The 19895-nt window shown below is 37.7% G+C and overlaps 2 long non-coding RNA genes across 2 annotated transcripts in view; one reads left to right on the top strand and one right to left on the bottom strand.

Annotated features, from left to right (window-relative positions):
* Positions 1 to 19895, top strand: part of LOC117098701 — a 176933-nt gene that overhangs the window by 45149 nt on the left and 111889 nt on the right. The gene's annotated exons all lie outside the window — the stretch shown is intronic.
* LOC117098702 lies at positions 5293 to 19840 on the bottom strand. Its single transcript, XR_004443550.1, has 3 exons — positions 19167 to 19840; positions 8044 to 8193; positions 5293 to 5530 (listed from the first exon to the last, which is right to left on the bottom strand). It is a non-coding gene; the product is annotated as an uncharacterized LOC117098702 (long non-coding RNA).

Consider the following 19895-nt stretch of genomic DNA (forward strand, 5'->3'; position numbering starts at 1 on the left):
GTACATCAAAAAGCTTATCCACCATGATCAAGTGGGCTTCATCCCTGGGATGCAAGGCTGGTTCAACATATGCAAATCAATAAACGTAATCCAGCATGTAAACAGAACCAAAGACAAGAACCACATGATTATCTCAATAGATGCAGAAAAGGCCTTCTACAAAATTCAGCAGCCCTTCATGCTAAAAACGCTCAATAAATTCAGTATTGATGGAACGTATCTCAAAATAATAAGAGCTATTTATGACAAACCCACAGCCAATATCATACTGAATGGCAAAAACGGAAAAAATTCCCGTTGAAAACTGGCACAAGACAGGGATGCCCTCTCTCACCACTCCTATTCAGCATAGTGTTGGAAGTTCTAGCTAGAGCAGTCAGGCAAGAGAAAGAAAGAAAGGGTATTCAATTAGGAAAGAAGAAGTCAAATTGTCCCTGTTTGCAGATGACATGATTGTATATTTAGATATTTCTATATGAAACCGTGGTTTAGAGCCCTGGCTTAGGAGGTAATACAAATCTGAGGTTAGATCTGGGCTCTGCTACTGGCCAATAAAACGACCACAGTCAGTTGCCCAGCTTTTCTAAGACTCAGTTCAGAGTCTTTTTGTAAAAGTTCAATGGGATAATATGTTAAACTTAGCATAGTCCTACACTAATAGCACATATTCAGTAAATTATAATAGTTATTACTGGGTTCACTTAAATCTTTTTTTAAATTTTACTTTTAGTTCTGGTGTACATGTGCAGAATATGCCGCTTTGTTACATAGGTATACATGTGCCATGGTGGTTTGCTGCACCCATCAATCTGTCACCTACATTAGGTATTTCTCATAATGTTATCCCTCCCCTAGCCCCCCACCCGCTGACAGTCCACCGTGTGTGATGTTCCCCTCCCTCTGGCCATGTGTTCTCATTGTTCAACTCCCACTTATGAGTGAGAGAGAACATGTGGTGTTTGGTTTTCTGTTCTTGTGATAGTTTGCTGAGAATGATGGTTTCCAGCTTCATCCATGTCCCTGCAAAGGACATGAACTCATCCTTTTTTATGGCTGCATGGAATCATGGTGTATATGTGCCACATTTTCTTTATCCAGTTCATTATTGATGGACATTTGGGTTGGTTCCAAGTCTTTGCTATTGTGAATAGTGCTGCAATAAACATATGTATGTATATGTCTTTATAGTAGAATGATTTATAATCCTTTGGGTATATAGCCAGTAATGGGATTGCTGGTCAAATGGTATTTCTAGTTCTAGATCCTTAAGGAATCGCCACACTGTCTTCCACAATGGTTGAACTAATTTACACTCCCACCAACAGTGTAAAAGCATTCCTGTTTCTCCACATCCTCTCCAGCATCTGCTGTTTCCTGACTTTTGAATGATTAGCATTCTAACTGGCATGAGATGGTATCTCATTGTGGGTTTGATTTGCGTTTCTCTAATTACCAGTGATGATGAGCATTTTTTCATAAGTCTGTTGGCTGCATAAATGTCTTCTTTTGAGAAGTGTCTGTTCATATCCTTTGCCCTTTTTGATGGGGTTGTTTGTTTTTTTTTCTTGTAAATTTGTTTAAGTTCTTTGTAGATTCTGGATATTAGCCCTTTGTCAGATGAATAGATTGCAAAAGTTTTCTCACATTCTGTGGGTTGCCTGTTCACTCTGATGATAATTTCTTTTGTTGTGCAGAAGGTTTTTAGTTTAATTAGATCCCATTTGTCAATTTTGGCTTTTGTTTTCATTGCTTTTGGTGTTTTAGACGTGAAGTTTTGCCCATGCCTATGTCCTGAATGGTATTGCCCAAGTTTTCTTCTAGGATTTTTATGGTCCTAGGTCTTACGTTTAAGTCTTTGATCCCTCCTAAGTTGATTTTTGTATAAGGTGTAAGGAAGGGGTCCAGTTTCAGTTTTCTGCATATGGCTAGCCAGTTTTCCCAACAACATGTATTAAATAGAATCTTTTCCCCATTGCTTGTTTGTGTCAGGTTTGTCAAAGATCAGATGTTTGTAGATGTGGGTGTGATTTCTGAGGTTTCTGTTCTGTTCCATTGGTCTATATATCTGTTTTGGTACCAGTACCACGCTGTTTTGATTACTGTAGACTTGTAGTATAGTTTGATTTGAAGTCAGGTGGCATGATGCCTCCAACTTTGTTCTTCTTGCCAAGGATGGCTATGCAGGCCCTTTTTTAGTTCCATATGAAGTTTAAAGAAGTTTTTTCCAATTCTGTGAAGGAAGTCAGTGGTAGCTTGATGGTGATGGCGTTGAATCTATAAATTACTTTCGGCAGTATGGCTGTTTTCACAATATTGATTCTTCCTATACATGAACATGGAATGTTTTCCCACTTGTTTGTGTTCTCTCTTATTTCCTTGAGCAGTAATTTGTAGTTCTCCTTGAAGAGGTCTTTCACATCCCTTGTAAGCTGTATTCCTAGGTATTTCATTCTCTTAGTAGCAATTGTGAATGGGAGTTCACTCATGATTTGGCTTTCTGTTTGTCTGTTATTAGTGTATAGGAATGCCTGTGATTTTTGCACATTGATTTTGTATCCTGAGACTTTGCTGAAGTTGCTTATCAGCTTAAGGAGATATTGGGCTGAGACAATGGGGTTTTCAAAATATACAATCGTGTCATCTGCAGACAGAAACGGTTTGACTTCCTCTCTTCCTATTTGAATACCCTGTATTTCCTTCTTTTGGCTGATTGCTTTGGCCAGAACTTCCAATACTATGTTCAATAGAAAAGTTTCTAATGATGCCTTGATGGCCTATGAGTGATATAATCAGTTAAATCAGGAAAAATACAGATTAACCTGAGAAATTTTTTTTTTCGTCATTATAACTGTTACCTTTACCTACAGACTCATGGTCCAGAGTCAATATATTTTCTAAACTGTAATAAGATGACTAATGGGTGGGAGTGGATAAAATAAGTTCATTTGAACTCTGTATAATGATATGCAAATTTGTTATTTTAGCAGGGTAACTTTACTGAAGCTTCATCTGACTGAAAAATATTATGAAACATGATGTGTAATCATCATTTTGGCCTCTGCTATAGAGTGGTCATGATTGTAATTAAAGTTAATCACCAGTTATACTGCAAAACAGGAAACATTGTGATGGAGATAGACTGTGGTAGAAATGCCGGGATTTAATCACTGGATGCTGAGGCACTGATATGAGGGGATCGAGAGAGCTGGCTTAGAAAAAAAAAATGAAAATGAAGGACTTGCACATGTCAAGTCCCTGGAAGATAAAGTGTACAATGAATTTTGTTTATTGCATAAGTGGAGATGTCAAGCTGAGAAGTATCAGAGTCACAGTTAATGAAAAGTGACATTTCAAAATGGAAGAATTTTTTTTAATGTTCGTGGAAATATTCATCTTGAGATTCATTGCACACCTGGGTGACTACAGTCAATAATAATGTATTATGTATTTCAAAATAACTAAGAGAATATATTTCAAATGGCTCATTATTAAAAATGATAGGTGATGGATATGTTAAGCAGCTTGATTTAATCAAACTATATCATATACATATATCAAAGCATCACATTTTACCCCATAAATCTATGTAACTATGATTTGTCAATTTAAACAGGTATCATGATAGTAGGGGAAAATGGTCCATGATCTAAATACCTAAAAATAATGAAATTATTAATGAATTCCAATAAAAGCACATGTCAGAAATTATATAGCCATAGAGTGATGCATATGGCGACTATAGAAATATGAGAAAATACTTGTGTTTAAATACTAAATGAAGAAAATCATTATTGATTTTGAAGATGTTATAATTACATAAATAATACAAATTTTAAATAAATTTTAAATATTTGGTTATTTTCTTTGAATCAGGACTCAAAATAATATATTTCCTTACATTATATCATTTGTTTTTAGTAAGCACATATTTATTCATCACAATCTACAATGGAGAAGGCAGGAAATGTTCTACGTTGTGAAATTCAATTGAATATTTCTTTCTGGAGTATCAGATAGAGTTCTTTAGGTGTGAAAGAATAATTTCAACTCAAAAAAGAATTTATAAAAAAGACTAATTTGGGCCACCTGGATCATGAAAATTGAGTTAAACACATGATATATCTAAAAGTTGTCTTAAATTATTTACAATAAATGTTAAAATCTTTTTAAAATGTGCATTTCTGTATTGTTAAAATCATAGAGATTCACTCTAGATATATTTGAGATAAAAGCATGATTCATAGAGTGGGTAGTATTTTATTTGTAAATGAAATCAAATATGGGTACTAGAAAGTAAAACAATATTATCATATGAAAATCTATAAAAACAACTGTTGAATTGTTTTTGGACTAGATGATAACCTTTGACTGTATTTTCCGTTTCTGAGCATTGTCATAACTCAGTCAAATAACTATGCCTATGACCCTGGTGATCAAATGGACAATTTAACAGCTGATTTGGTTAGTTTTAAGTGAACTCCACTAGGCTCTCTGCTGGAAAATTACATTAAAGCAAAATATGAATTTTATGTGGTGTAAAAAGTAGGAAGTTGTCTCTTTTTAGTTAATTTGAAGGGTAAAGGGAATTTGGTGGGTGCATTTAACTATAAATAGTTAGGCTATCACCTAAATTAGTAGTATTCCATGTAGGTAAAGCAAAATATGAAGCACCAAAGGGCAAGTCTTTGACAACAATAAAGTACCACTACATAGAGAAGGCAACTCTCTTGACTCATTGTTCAGAAATCAAATATCAAGACTAGGTTAAGGTCATATTATATTAAATAAAACAGGGAGAGATCACAGAAAATTAACTGTTTTAGTCTTTGGGACTGATTTGCCTTCAGTATATTACCAGGCAGGCAGTTCAGGTTAAAATGTGTTTCTTTGGGTCACTCCTTTGGAGTGACTTTCCCTACTTAGTTGGTATCCTTGCTGGCTATTCTGACAGACTTCCGAGAATAGTTTAATGAAAGCTGCTTGCATTTGCATGAACAGCCAAACACTCCTCAGTCTGGGCTCTGCTACTTATAGCCTATGGGACCTTAGACAAATCACATAAATTACCTGAGCCTCAGTTTACCACCTGAAAAATAGTTAAAAGGATCTGTCTCTTATGGAGTTGCTGTGTTAATTAAATTAAATGCCATGTGGAAAATACTTAGGATAATATCTGGCTACCAAATAGGTATCTGTATCATTATATATTGTTTTGTAATAAATTACCACACATTTCATGACTTATCATAACCCTTATGTATTAACTCATTGTTCTTTAGGTGAGAAGTTCAGGGGGACTTACTTGGATTCTCTGCTTAGGGTTTCACCAGACTAAAATCAAAGTGTCAGCCAACTACATTTTCATCTGAAGCTTGGAGTCCTTTTCCGGGCTCATTTGTCTTATAGGAGTCAGTTCCTTGTGGTTGTCCCAGTTATCTTTTTGACTGTTGGCTGAAGATCACTCTAGGCTCCTAGACCTCCTTACATGAGGTCCCTCTTCACATTCTTTGATTCTCTCTGACTTCCTCTTCTTTCACCAGACAGAAAAAGATATGTATTATGGTATTAAATGTCTCATGTGATTAGATTAAGCTCGCCCTGATAATCTCCTGTTTAATTAACTCAAAGTAAACTGATTTGTAACGTTAATATATTTGCCAAATCCCTTTTGCCATGGAAAGGTAGCATAATAACACTTGTGATTTCTCATCATATTCTTTTTTTTTTTTTTTTTTGGCACAGTGCTTACTTTTATTCATTTTATTTTATTGTATTTTTTATTTCCATAGGTTTTTGGGGAACAGGTGGTATTTGGTTACATGAGTAAGTTATTTTATGGTGATTTGTGAGATTTTGGTGCACCCATCACCCGAGCAGTATACACTGAACCCAATTTCTAGTCTTTTATCCGTCACCCCCTCTCACCCTTTCTGCTGAGTCCTCAAAGTCCATTGTATCATTTGTATGCCTTTGCATCCTCATAGCTTAGCTCCCACTTATGAGTGAGAACATGCAATGTTTGGTTTTCCATTCCTAAGTTACTTTACTTAGAATCATAGTGTTCAATTTCATCCAGGTGGCTGCGAGTGTCATTAACTCGTTCCTTTTTATGACTGAGTAGTATTTTGTCATATATATACACATGACCATTTGGGGGATAATTGGCAAGCCATATGTAGGAGAATTAAACTGGATCCTCATTTCTCACCTTAACACAAATATCAACTTAAGATAGATCAAGGACTTAAATCTAAGACCTACAACTATGAAAATTCTAGAAGATAACCTCAGAAAAACTCTTCTAGACATTGGCTTAGGCAAAGACTTCAAGACCAAGAACCCAAAAGCAAATATAACAAAAACAAAGATAAATAAGTGGGACTTAATTAAACTAAAGAGCTTCTGCACAGCAAAAGGAACAGTCAGCAGAGTAAACAGACAACCCACAGAGTGGGAGAAAATCTTCACAAACTATACATCTGACAAAGGACTAATATCCAAAATCTAGAAGAAACTCAAACAAAATTAGCAAGAAGAAAGCAACAAACAGTCCCATCAAAAAGTGGGCTAAGGACATGAATAGACAGTTCTCAAAAAAAGATATACAAATGAAAAACAGTAAAGAAATTCCTTAAAGAAGTAAAAGTAGACTTATCATTGATCCAGCAATCCCACTATTGGGTATCTACCCGGAAGAAAAGAAGTCATTATACGAAAAAAATACTTCCACATGCATGTTTATAGCAGCACAATTCACAGTTGGAAAACTGTGAAACCAGCCCAAATGCCCGTTAATCAATGAGTGGATAAAGATACTTCTCATCATTTTCACAGTACCGGGTATTAAGTTGGGAAAACCTTATAGGAGCGTTTTAGAACTCTGTCTACCAGACAATAAATGTTGTTAGTTTATCCTGCTATTTCCGAAAGAAGCAGAGCTTGTTCTGTGCTAATTTTTATGTACATACTACATCTTAATATTATTCATGAAAATATTCACTATCTACACAGTCCCTGAAAGATCTGGGAAATCCAGAACTGGCATATTAAAAGTCCAAGCCTCAGAGCCAAATGATGGATCTGCTAAATCAATAAGGAATACCCACAGAGTGACATCAGAAATTCTGAAAAAATACATAAAACACCTGTGTATCATCACTTCAATTAAATCCAGTAATAGGTGTCCACTTATGAGTTGAGAGCTAAAGATTGCACGAGTCTGGTCTGAGCAAGGAAAACATAAAATACAATGAAAACGAGGAAAATAACGTAGACACTCCCTATAAGCTGCATCCTTATTTCTATGATAGGTAGAATTTATGCTGAAGTAACAATTGTTTTAAAACTAGTTAAAGTGGCCAGGCATGGTGGCTCACACCTGTAATCCTAGCACTTTGGGAGGTCGAGGTGGGCGGATCATGAGGTCAGGAGTTTGAGACCAGCCTTACCAACATAGTGAAATTTGTCTCTACTAAAAAATACAAAAAAATTAGCTGGGTGTGGTGGTGGCCAGCTACTTGGGAGGCTGAGGCAGGAGAATCACTTCAACCCGGGAGGTGGAGGTTGCAGTGAGCCGAGATTACACCACTGCACTCCAGCCGGGATGACAGTGCAAGACTCCATCTCTAAATAAATAAATAAAACTGGTTAAAGTATTGATTTAAGTGTCAGAGAGAACAGTGAGTAGAATCAGAGATCAAATCTTGGGCTCTGGACCTTACTCTTCCACACGTTATTAAGAAGATCAAAAAAATTAGAATGTTCTCAGTAAGTATGAGAAGTCAAGAAAGAGAATAAAAAACCCCTTATCCTCCTCTGATCAAAGAGTCCTAACTCAGTGAGGTCAGAACCACTGACAGCCAACTTTCTGATACAGTTTGGATGTTTGTCCCCTCCAAATCTCATGTTGGGATGTGTTCCTCAGTGTTGGAGGTGGGGACTGGTGGGGTGGTGTTTGGGTCAGCAGGGAAGGTCTCTCATGAATGACTTGGTGCCCTCCTCCTGGTAATGAGTGAGTTCTCACTCTGTTGGTTCACATGATACCTGGTTGTTGAAGAGTCTGGCACTTCTCTCTCATGCTTCCTTTCTCATCATGTGACATGCTGGTTCCCCTTGCCTTACTCCATGAGTAAAAGCTTCCTGAAGCCCTCATCAGAAGCTGAGCAGATGCTGGCACCATGCTTCTTGTACACCCTGCAGATTTGTGAGCCAAATAAATGTCTTTGTTGTTGTTGTTTGTTTGTTGTTGTTGTTTTTGAGATAGAGACCCAGGCTGGAGTACAGCAGTGTCATCACAGCTCACTGCAGCCTCAACCACCCAAGCTCACGTCATTCTCCCACTTCAGCCTGGTGAGTGGATGGGACTGCAGGAGGCAGCCTCCGCACCCAGCTAATTTTTTTTTTTTTCTTTTCTTTTTTTTTTTTTTTATGTAGAGAGAGGGTCTACTAACCCAGTCCATTCTTGAACTTCTGGCCTCAAACGATCCTCCCACCAAGACCTCCTGAAGTGCTGAGATTACGAGTATGACCCACTAAGCCTGGCCAAACCTCTTTATAAATTAGTGTGCCTCAGGTATCCCTTTATAGCAATGCAAACAGACTAATGCTGTTTCCTACTACATGGAAGAACCTGAGAGAAAAATGTCAAGGCATGCATCACATGTGCCTTCCTTGTATGCTATTCCTCTTCAAAATAACCCCTTAAGATTTTACAAATTAGAAAACAGAAGTTTAAGAAGTTAAATAGTTATGTAAAATATCACAGTTGGTAAGGTGGCAGAGGCGGTTTTCAAACCATATCCGTTCCACTATAAATACTTAAAAAATATTATGCCACCTCCTACATTGGTTACATAAAAATGAGTGTTTCTCTTGAATGAAATTTTATCTCTCTGCATATTCGCTAACTGAACACACATAAACCTATGTATGTAAGTGTATACCCATCTTGCCCAAACTTAATCTTTGAAAAATGTTTAAACAGATTAGTCTATTTACTCAGTATCTAGAATCATGATAGCAGTCCCAGAATTATTACATGATTGGCAGGAAACTTAATCAACCTTAACTCAAAGTAATTGGCTAAACTTTCAACTCTTGACTTGAGATCGATTACTATTCAGCTAGTGGCACTCCAAGTTGGCTCAAGTTTCACCTTTGACTTGCAAACCAAAGTACTAGGAATAAGTTGAATATGAATTGTTAGAGAACTTTATGCCTCATATCTTGGTATCCGTTATGGATGGGCTAGAATTGAGGAAATAAATTCCCATTTATGAGTTATAGTGATAGTTGACGAGCTAAAAAACAAAAATTGCTGAAAATATCTCATAATATTTTAAGAAAATTGACCAATTTGTGTTATGCCACATTCAAAGCCATCCTGGGCCTCATGCAGCCTGCGGGCAACAGGTTGGACAAGGTTCTTTTAGGGTTTTCTATATATAAAATGTCATTAACAAAACAATTTCATTTCTTCCTTTCCTATTAAGATGTCTTTTCCTGGCCTTAGAAAAATAGCTTTCAATTATTCATCATTAAGTATAATGCTAGCTATGGGCTTGCCATATAGGGCCTTTATTGTGCTAAGGTATATTCCTTTTATACCTAATCTGAGAGTGTCTATCATGAAAGGATATTGAGTTTTGTCAAATGCTTTTTTTGTGTTTATTGAGATAATAATATGGTTTTATCTTACATTCTGTTAATGCGATGTATCACATTTATTGATTTATGTATGTTAAAGCACACTTGCATCCCAGGGATCAATCCCACTTGATTATGGTGAATGATTCTTTAAATAAGTTGCTAAATTTGGTTTGCTAGTATTTTTCTGAGGATTGGGCATCAGTGTTCATCAGGAATATTGGCCTATAGTTTGTTTGTTTGTTTTTCCTTATACTGTCCTCATCTGGTTTTGGTATCGGGGTAATACTGGCCTCATAAAATATGTATGAAAGTATTCCCTCTTTAACTTTTTGGAATAATTTGAGAAGAATTGGTATCTACTCTTCTTTAAATGTTTGGTAGAATTCACTTGTGAGTCCATCCAGCCCTGAGCTTTTCCTTGACGGGCAAATTTTTATTACTGATTCAATCTGCTTACTCGTGTGTGTTTGTGTGCATTTATATATATTTATATATTTATAACATATATATAATTTTTTTTCCCAAATTACCCTTCCTTTCTTGTCTTCTTCTGGGACTCTGATGACATAAAGATTAGACCTTTGGGCATTTTACCACAATACCCTAGGGAGAGGTGTTGTTCATTTTTTTCAATGCTTTTCTCTCTTGTTCAATTTGGATAGTTTCTGTTGATCTAGGTTCAAGTTCACTGATTCCACTTTCAGTCATCTCACTCTCATTTTGCTAGTGAGTCTATCAGGTGTTGTAGGCTGAGAGAGAGAGGGTCATGATCAACTCAGTATACCACTGGAGGCTATGTGAGTAAACAGCACACTGTTCTCATAAAAGCAGGATGTTGGCAAACTTGACAAGCTGCAACTGCTGCCCAGAAGGAATGCTGAGGGCAGTCACGCCCCAAGCTCAATGTTGCTTGTGATTAGGCACATCTGAAGCCTGTTAGCAATAATGTGAACCTGTGATCAATTAAGCAGCTGACCAATCATTACCTCCTCCTCCCTGCTCTTTCTACCCAATAAATACAAAGAGCTGTAGAAGCTCAGGGCTTCTGCCTTTGCTCACTAGAAACAGGGAGGCCTCTTCTTCTTCCCCTGGCCCTTTCCTTTAAAATAGTTACTTTTGGCCGGGCGCGGTGGCTCAAGCCTGTAATCCCAGCACTTTGGGAGGCCGAGACGGGCGGATCACGAGGTCAGGAGATCGAGACCATCCTGGCTAACCCGGTGAAACCCCGTCTCTACTAAAAAATACAAAAAACTAGCCGGACGAGGTGGCGGGCACCTGTAATCCCAGCTACTCGGGAGGCTGAGGCAGGAGAATGGCGTAAACCCGGGAGGCGGAGCTTGCAGTGAGCTGAGATCCGGCCACTGCACTCCAGCCTGAGCCACAGAGCGAGACTCCGTCTCAAAAAATAAATAAATAAAATAAAATAGTTACTTTTGTTTTAAGTTTTCATTTCTGCGTTCGTCCCCCTTCATTCAGTCGCACAGTAACTGTGACAAACTGCAGCAATCAAGTATAATTCAAATTTTGGATACTGTGTGTTTAAGTTCTAAATTTCCATTATTTTCATTTATACCTTTTATTTCCCTGCTAAGATGTTCTGTCTTTCCATTTATTTTGAGGGTATTAGACCCTAGCTTGTACAGTCCATTATCATAGCTGATTTGGAAGTCATTGTTTCATAATTTCAATATTTGAATGATCTTGGGATTAGCATTCATCTTCAGACCATAGTTCCCATGGTCAGAGAGAAGGATTCACCTTCCTGAAAGTTTTAGGTATTTGTCATGCTCACCACACACTACTCCTCAGCTGACATGCATCTTCAAAACTGAAACACACCCGCAATCTGGGTAGAACAGAAAAACGAAATGAAACAAAAACCTAAGGATACTGTCTCTGTCCCATAAAGGTTCCTATTCCTGCTTTTCTGGTGAAAAAAATAGAGAGAGAGAGAGAGACAGACAGATATTCTTTTGGAGGTATTTCTGTCCATGCTTAGTATATAGTTTTTGGATTTGACTGCACTTGAGTTGAGACTGTATTATATAGAAGAAAACAAAACAAAATGAAAACAGAAAATGTACCACTTGAGTTTTTAGTATTTTCAATTCTAATTTTCTTACCCAATCTACCTGCTACAATTTACTGTTGAGACTCCTCAGATTGCTGTCTACTGCATTCGATCTAGGCTTCTATTTGTATTTTTTGGGAGAGGAGGGATAATGTGCTTATTTTACCACCACTTCACTTCCATGCTTGAAAAGAAGACTGAAAGATTTAAATCTTATTCAATCTTATTTAATCTTATTCAGTCTTATTTAATCTTATAGTTCTGGATGCTGGGTAGTCCAAGATCAATCAGTCACATCTGGTGAGGACCTCTTGCAGTGGGAACACTGCAGAGACCCCAGGTGGCACAGGGCATCACATGGTGAGGGGACTCCCAAGACATGGCAAAACTGGCCTTTTATAATAGTCTCACTCTTGTGATAATTAACCCATTCCCCATTAGTAACCTATTAATTCATAATCCATTCATTTGTGAATGGATTTATCTATGCTTATTCAATCTTATTTAAACCCAAAACTCTACTATTTATTTTTTTAAATTAGTTTGGCCCTTATATTTCCATTTTCAAAAATCTTTACTCTTTTCTGATGATTTATTTGTCATAGCATTCTTTTCCCTTTATGTATGTAATTTAACTTTGTCTCTCTAATGATTTCAATTAGAGGGTTATAATTTGAGATTTTCAAATATGATATCCCTTATTCTATTTGCTTTGACTCTTTTTTTGGAAAGCTTTCCTTAAATTTCTGGTGACTGCTTGGTTTTCTACTTCTTATTTACTAAAGTTTACTAACTAGGAATTTTGTGTTAGTGGAAAAAATGTCATTATGGGGTAATTAGAAAATGTGCTGACAGTTCATTGGGGGAACTCCACAATGTAAATATGGGAGAATCTTTAAATCTTTCAGTCTTCTTTTCAAGCATGGAAGTGGAGTAGTGGTAAAATATGCTGATCCTCTGAACCCACCAACATTCAGTGTGAAGACATCCTAGACTGTCACAGTCCCCTGGAATTCCGCCATGCATATATCCCCTATGTTTTCAGACACTGGCCTTTATTCCTGCCTTATTTTAATGTTGTTTGTCCAGACTTTCTTTAGGTCAATTTCTCCAGAGAGTAAAAATTTGATCCCCTGCCCAGGAGTGGGACATGGATAAAGAAGAGTTAACTACTTGGCCTTTTAAAGTAAGAGACAGTTCAGGGGCTCTATCTGCTTTTTATATTGTTTTCAAGCAATTCTTCTGTTTAATTCTTGTCAACTTGAGTACCTTGTATCTCCAAGTCCTAGGCACAATATCCATAAATGAATTTGCCCACTTGTCAATAGTATTCTTATCAGGAGGCACTTCAGGTTGGGCTCTCTTTACCTTGAGAAGTCAGTTATATCTCCCCATGCACCCACTTTTCCCAAATACCAGTTTTTATGCTGCAATATTATTTTCTATATTTGTCTATGTGGATTTCTATGGTTTGAACATGTCCCCCAAAAGTTCATGTGCTGGAAACTTGATCTCCATTGCATCAGTGCTGAGAGGTGGGACCTTTGGAAGGCAGAGCCCTCATGAACAGATAAATCCATTCACAAATGAATGGATTAATGAATTCATGGGTTACTAATGGGGAATGGGTTAATCATCACAAGAGTGAGACTGTTATAAAAGGCCGGTTTTGCCATGTCTTGGGAGTCCCCTCACCATGTGATGCCCTGTGCCACCTGGGGTCTCTGCAGTCTTCCCACCAGCAAGAGGTCCTCACCAGATGTGACTGATTGATCTTGGACTACCCAGCATCCAGAACTATAAGAAATACATTTCTTTTCCTCACAAATTATCCTGTCTGTGATATTCTGTTATAGCAACAGAAAAAAGACTAAGATGTGAACTTAAAGCTTTATTGTCATTCCTATAATAGCATTTAGTGTATTCCTAGAAGAGGAGAGAAACAAGATTTTTAATTTTTAAAATAGAAGTTTAATGTATTGTTTTATTTAAATAAATTAAAAGATCACTAAGAGCTGATTAAAGCCAAAAAAAGCCTTGATCCTTAGTATTAAAATTTACCTTTCCAAGTTAGATCATGCACTTAAGACAGTATTAACAAAAAAAATGCTGCCCCAGTTTTCTAAGTAGGTCCAAGAAGTAAATGAGGAAAAGACAAGTCCTTACATCTGATGCATTATTTTGGGTGACATGGCCCTGGAGGGACCTGTTGTAATTGATCAAAAGAAATAAATTATGTCGGCCGGGCGCGGTGGCTCAAGCCTGTAATCCCAGCACTTTGGGAGGCCGAGACGGGCGGATCACAAGGTCAGGAGATTGAGACCATCCTGGCTAACACGGTGAAACCCCGTCTCTACTAAAAATACAAAAACTAGCCGGGCGAGGTGGCGGGCGCCTGTAGTCCCAGCTACTCGGGAGGCTGAGGCAGGAGAATGGCATAAACCCGGGAGGCGGAGCTTGCAGTGAGCTGAGATCTGGCCACTGCACTCCAGTCCGAGCGACAGAGCGAGACTCCGTCTCAAAAAAAAAAAAAAAAAAAAAAGAAATAAATTATGTCTACAGAGAAGATTGCTGAAATTTGCATATCCTTTTTGTTTGAAGGATACGTCAGTACTCACCCTGACCCATTGGACTTTATTTGACTAAGAGCCTTGGCAGGGCCCTGACACAAGTAATTTATAGTCTAAGAGTGGTAATTTATATCACATCCAATATCTTCTACCTTATTCCATAAGAAGAATGACCTGGGCATGAGAGAATCTGGACCAGGACCAAGGGTGGAATAAAAAGGGAGAAAGACTGATGTGTAATACTCCAGTAGTCACATTATATAAGTGGATTAGGTGAGACTGAAATAGGGCATTGTTAATGCATTTAGCTATTTTAGGAAACATATACCACCTCAAGTAATGCAAACAGTATGAAAGATCTCAATGGCAACTTCTGGTTGACTGTTCTGCTATTCTGTTAACATGTAAATACAGTTATGTGACTTGTGGTGGTTTGCACAAACATTTTACTTTCAGTCACCAAAATGGTACTGTTTGAAAGCCGTTCTCCCAGACTGATGACAATGAAGGTCATGGGATTCAGCAAGGGAATTAGCAAGTACAGCAATGATTGTCTCAGGCTTTCAGAACATTTACTACTGAGATAAAACCTTGGTTTTTATTTTCAAGGATATCCTGCAGTAGGCAAAGGTAATGCAGTTATTCTCAGAGGAAGTACACAGTGATAGAACAATGGGAACACTTAAAAGGTGCCCTTAACCATTTTCACATAAAGGGAAGGCTGAAAAGCTTCTGTTCATTCATTTATGATGTCATTATAAAATGCCTTGGAAACCAAGGTTCATGAATGTAAATTGCTAGGGAAGCAATTGACATAATTAATGGAGGAGAAAATGTTCTTTTAAAAATGTTTTTACAATCAGAGCTTAGATATAGTAGTCTTTGTGAATACTGGTACTCAAGTTTGGCTTGGAGGTATTTTTTTCTTTCTGATATATCCATTGGGCATAAAGGAGTATTAGATTCTGTACTCACCTTGTTATTTTAAAACAGTGCTATGTGTTTGACATTAGTGGTGCCTGAGCATTTATGAATTTTGATCATCACTTTTCTATGCACATTATATTCCAGACTTTCCTTAATATAAAATAAATTTCCAAGCAAAATGACACAATTTAAGACATGTCAAACTTTTATTTATTTATTTTTTTTTTTTTTGAGACGGAGTCTTGCTCTGTCGCCCGGGCTGGAGTGCAGTGGCCGGATCTCAGCTCACTGCAAGCTCCGCCTCCCGGGTTTACGCCATTCTCCTGCCTCAGCCTCCAGAGTAGCTGGGACTACAGGCGCCCGCCACCTCGCCCGGCTAGTTTTTTTTTGTATTTTTAGTAGAGACGGGGTTTCACCGTGTTAGCCAGGATGGTCTCGATCTCCTGACCTCGTGATCCGCCCGTCTCGGCCTCCCAAAGTGCTGGGATTACAGGCTTGAGCCACCGCGCCCGGCCCAAACTTTTAAAAATTGTCAATTTACTTTATTTTGGTCGTGTCCAGGCCTTTCTAATTTCATAGTTTATGGTGATTACAACAAAAATAACCACAGAGAAATACATCAAATTCTGCATGTCAGTTCTATAGAGACTTGATGGGATTTTATAGCAATGACTATAAAAAATAATCAGTTATAATTTTATTTCTATCTTAAATAATATTGAAAAGCACAATCTTAAAAATTAGTTTCCCATTGTGATTCAACATATAATTAAAACTAAATTGGCTTTGTAATATACTTATCAATTTTTTTATTTTAAAACATTGTAATTGGAAAATGTAATGATAGTCCCTACCTTATAAGGTTGTTACATTTCAGTGAATTACAGTTCATGCAAAACACTTAAAATTGTGCCTGAAACATAGTAAACATTCAATAAATTATATTTATTACACAATTGACAATGGAATTTATAGTTTGCCTGACAATTACAATTAGAGTTGAGTACGGTTTTATGCGCCACCATGAATCTTTTTGACATTTGTTCAACTTTCCTATATTTAGATTGAGCTCTTAATCTTCATTTAAAACATCTAGGGTTGTGTCTTTCATTTCAGTAAATACTTCCTAAACCTTCACAAATGTAGTGACTAATCTATATTTCAAATATTCTCTCTAACGATGATCTGGTAGCTAGACCCCATAAATAAAAATTAAAAATTACAGAAATTGACCAGCTAAACATGCCATAACTCTATCTTAATAGCAGATACTTTTTTTCAATAAAACGTATATAGTGAATAATATTTTAAAATGGAGTTTCTCCTTAACATTTAAAACATATTCCTCCCCAGGTAAATGTTACACCAAAGGCCAATTTTGTTAATGTTCGATTCTTACACAGGAAACTTTATAATAAATATCAACTGGCACAAAAACTGATTTAATGATTTATCTCCACAAAAATCCACACACAAAAATTGAATGATTTATACTTCTCAGACTTCAGAGTCCAAGGTTCTGTACAAGTAACCTGTTCAGAGTCCAGTGTTCTGTACAAGTAACCATGTAACCTCAGCTATATATAAAAAAAATTTATTTGATGCTGCCAGTGGGAAGGAATATAGCTGGCATAATAACAGGGGCTAATAGACATTAACTCTTCTTTCAAAAAGTTATAGATCTAAGAGTCTCTTTGGGAAATGAGGTCCATTAGTATGGAGCAGGACACAGATAAAACTGAGACACATTGGGCCCATTCTCTAGAACAAGGGTTTTGGCATGTTCAATGGGTTATCAAGTAAAGTTCAAGTCCCTAGCAGAGAATCAGCTGTAAATCAGGAATGGAAGAAGAGCCCGTATTTATAAAGACTGAGAAAGCATAGAAAACATTATGCATACACATAAGAGACTCATGGCAGATACACAGGGTTTTTTCTTAGGTCAATGAGCCTAACTCAGTGTTGCTAATTCAGCTGACATTATTTCTTTTTCTTTCTTTGCAACCTCTGCCTCCCAGCTTCAAGCGATTCCCCTGCCTTGGCCTCCCCAGTAGCTGGGATTACAGGTGCCCGCCACCATGTCCAGCTGATTTTTTTTTGTATTTTTAATAGAGACAGGGTTTCACCATGTTAGCCAGGCTGGTCTCGAACTCCTAATCTCAGACAATCCACGCACCTTGGTCTCCCAAATGCTGGGATTATAGGCGTGAGTCACCGTGCCCAGCCGCAGCTGCCATTATTTCTACCGCTACCTTAGATGAGGTTGCACTCCTGGTACATGACCTGACTGACGCTCACCCAATTCCCTAGCTAATCCAGGCCACACTGCAAGTTAAGGTCTCTAATTTTCCAACTACCCAGGGAAGGGATTGGTGGGTAGTAGTCTCTTAGAAGCAAAGCCTGGCAAAGCCTAAAGATTCAGGAAGATGCCTCACCAGAAAATTTCCAGTTTGGTTCCATGACATTGAATTCAGCATAATCCCATCAAAAGCTTTTGTCTTTTTCTACTGATTCTGCAACAAGGAATTTCAGTTAATCAACTTCCTTTAAATGACTTCACATTATCTTGAGCTGGGACACTGGACTTGTCTGATTCACCAAATGGGTCATGCTCCTTATACTAGCCTCACTGACTGCATAAGAATGTGACTAGTAGGCCGGGTGCAGTGGCTCGTGCCTGTAAACCCAGCACTTTGGGAGGCCAAGGTGGGTGGATCACCTGAGGTCAGGAGTTCGAGACCAACCTGACCAACATGGTGAAACCCTGTCTCTACTAAAAATACAAAATTAGCTGGGCGTGGTGGCAGGCACGTGTAATCTCAGTTACTCAGGAGGCTGAGGCAGGAGAATCGCTTGAACACAGGAGGCGGAGGTTGCAGTGAGCCAAGATCACACCATTGCACTCCAGCCTGGGCAACAAGAGTGAAACTCCATCTAAAAAAAATTTTTAAAAAAGAAAAAAAAAAAAGAATGTGACTAGTTCATTCATATGGGTTTAGCAATCTTTGAACTGTACTCTAGCTCCTTCAGAACTTTCATAATTGATTTATATTTAGTTAATGACAAGGTAAAAAGATTTGACTGAGTGAGCTTAGGAATGCTCTAGTGTAAGTTCACCAAGTTGGCCAAGCTTTAATTTAGTTCCTCCCTCTTTATAGAATCTAGCCCCATCTTTTTTGGGAAAGCAAGTTATGCTGCCAAAAGTCCACCTTTCACAGGTCCTAAAATCTCCTTCCTCAGTGTATTTTTCTCAGGAGTTATGCTTGTTTCACTGTTTCTCTAATAATCAATAAGGTATGCCATAACCAACTGTAAAGATTCAGAAATTATGCATTGATGCCAGAGTCCTCAACTCACCTGACTTTTTGATGGATAAATCTGAGTTTACTGATTTTTTTTCTACCACATCCTGGTGGCAACCTTTTTTCTTTTTTTTTTCGGATTGCTTTCTATATTGCCGGTCTGGCTGCCTGGTTTATTCTGCTCTGAGCAGATGGGTCTCTTACCCTTACTCCCATAGAAGCCAACATTTTGAACAAAGGCAGATTTACCTAGAGGCTAATTGGTCTTAAAAAGTTAAGTGACTTCTCACCTAAAAGACCCTTGAGAGAGATGGGAGTTGTCAGGTGTTCTATGTGGAGAAGGAACACTTGGCTGTAATCAGGAAACATTTCCATGAAATCATTTCTGGTAACATGTCCAAAGAGATCTGAAGAGAAAGATCTGAATCTCCAAGGACCCTGTCATTTGTTGTGATTGCTTTCCTTATCTCAATAAATATTCAAGTTTGTACCTAATTTTGTATTCTTGTTCTTAAAGAAGCCCCGTACCCCTGCAACCCGCCCCCAGTAACAGCTTAAGCTTCAGTCCCTACAAAACTGGATCCACCTCTGCTTTTGGCATTGCCTGTTATTTTTGCATCCTGCAGTGTTCCTGCCTTGTTAACTCACCAGGAGGTGGCAGGAGGATGCCTTTCTTCATGTTACTCAGTTCACACCTGGGGATACATTAGCTGTGCCAGAACTTGCTCTGGTTGTCCACACTTGACCTCCAATCAGTTTTGTTTGGGACATGCTGCTGCATCTCCTGCTCCTTAATTGGCTCAGTGGTGACTTATATTATCTTGTTGCTCACTTTCCTTCTTTTTTTTTTTTTTTTGCAGTTTCTTGTCTCAGCTTCCTGGACTGTTTAGGTTTTATCTCTTCCCCATAGAACACTCTTTGATGAGAAATGTTACAAGGGAACCCTGGTGTCTCTTTTAATCTGTGAAACAATTAATTGGAATTCTGTGGAGCATTCCCTATAGAAACACCTTTCTATGTAAGAAGCTAGTTAGTTCTCCTGCCTCAACAATGTTCATATCTTTGGAATACAATCTACTTAAATATGCAGAGGCAGTCCCCCTTCTGTGCTCTGGTTCATTTGGAAAACTGAATCCTCTTACTGAATATTCTATAAAAAGACAAAAGCTGTCAAATTAGGTTAAAAAAACAAAATCGAGCAATGTGCTGTTGACAAGAAACTTGCTTCAGACCAAGTGATAAAGAACAGTTGAAAATAAAGGGAAAAGCCAAGAGACACTAGGCAAATGCAAACATTAAGAAAGGCAAAAATGTCAATATTTCATCAGAAAATCTTAGATATAAGCTCAAAAGTAAAAAGCAGTGTAAAGAGGGACT

The sequence above is a fragment of the Trachypithecus francoisi genome, unplaced genomic scaffold, assembly GCF_009764315.1.
Source record: "Trachypithecus francoisi isolate TF-2019V2 unplaced genomic scaffold, Tfra_2.0 Lachesis_group16, whole genome shotgun sequence".
In the NCBI taxonomy this organism is placed as follows: Eukaryota; Metazoa; Chordata; class Mammalia; order Primates; family Cercopithecidae; genus Trachypithecus; species Trachypithecus francoisi.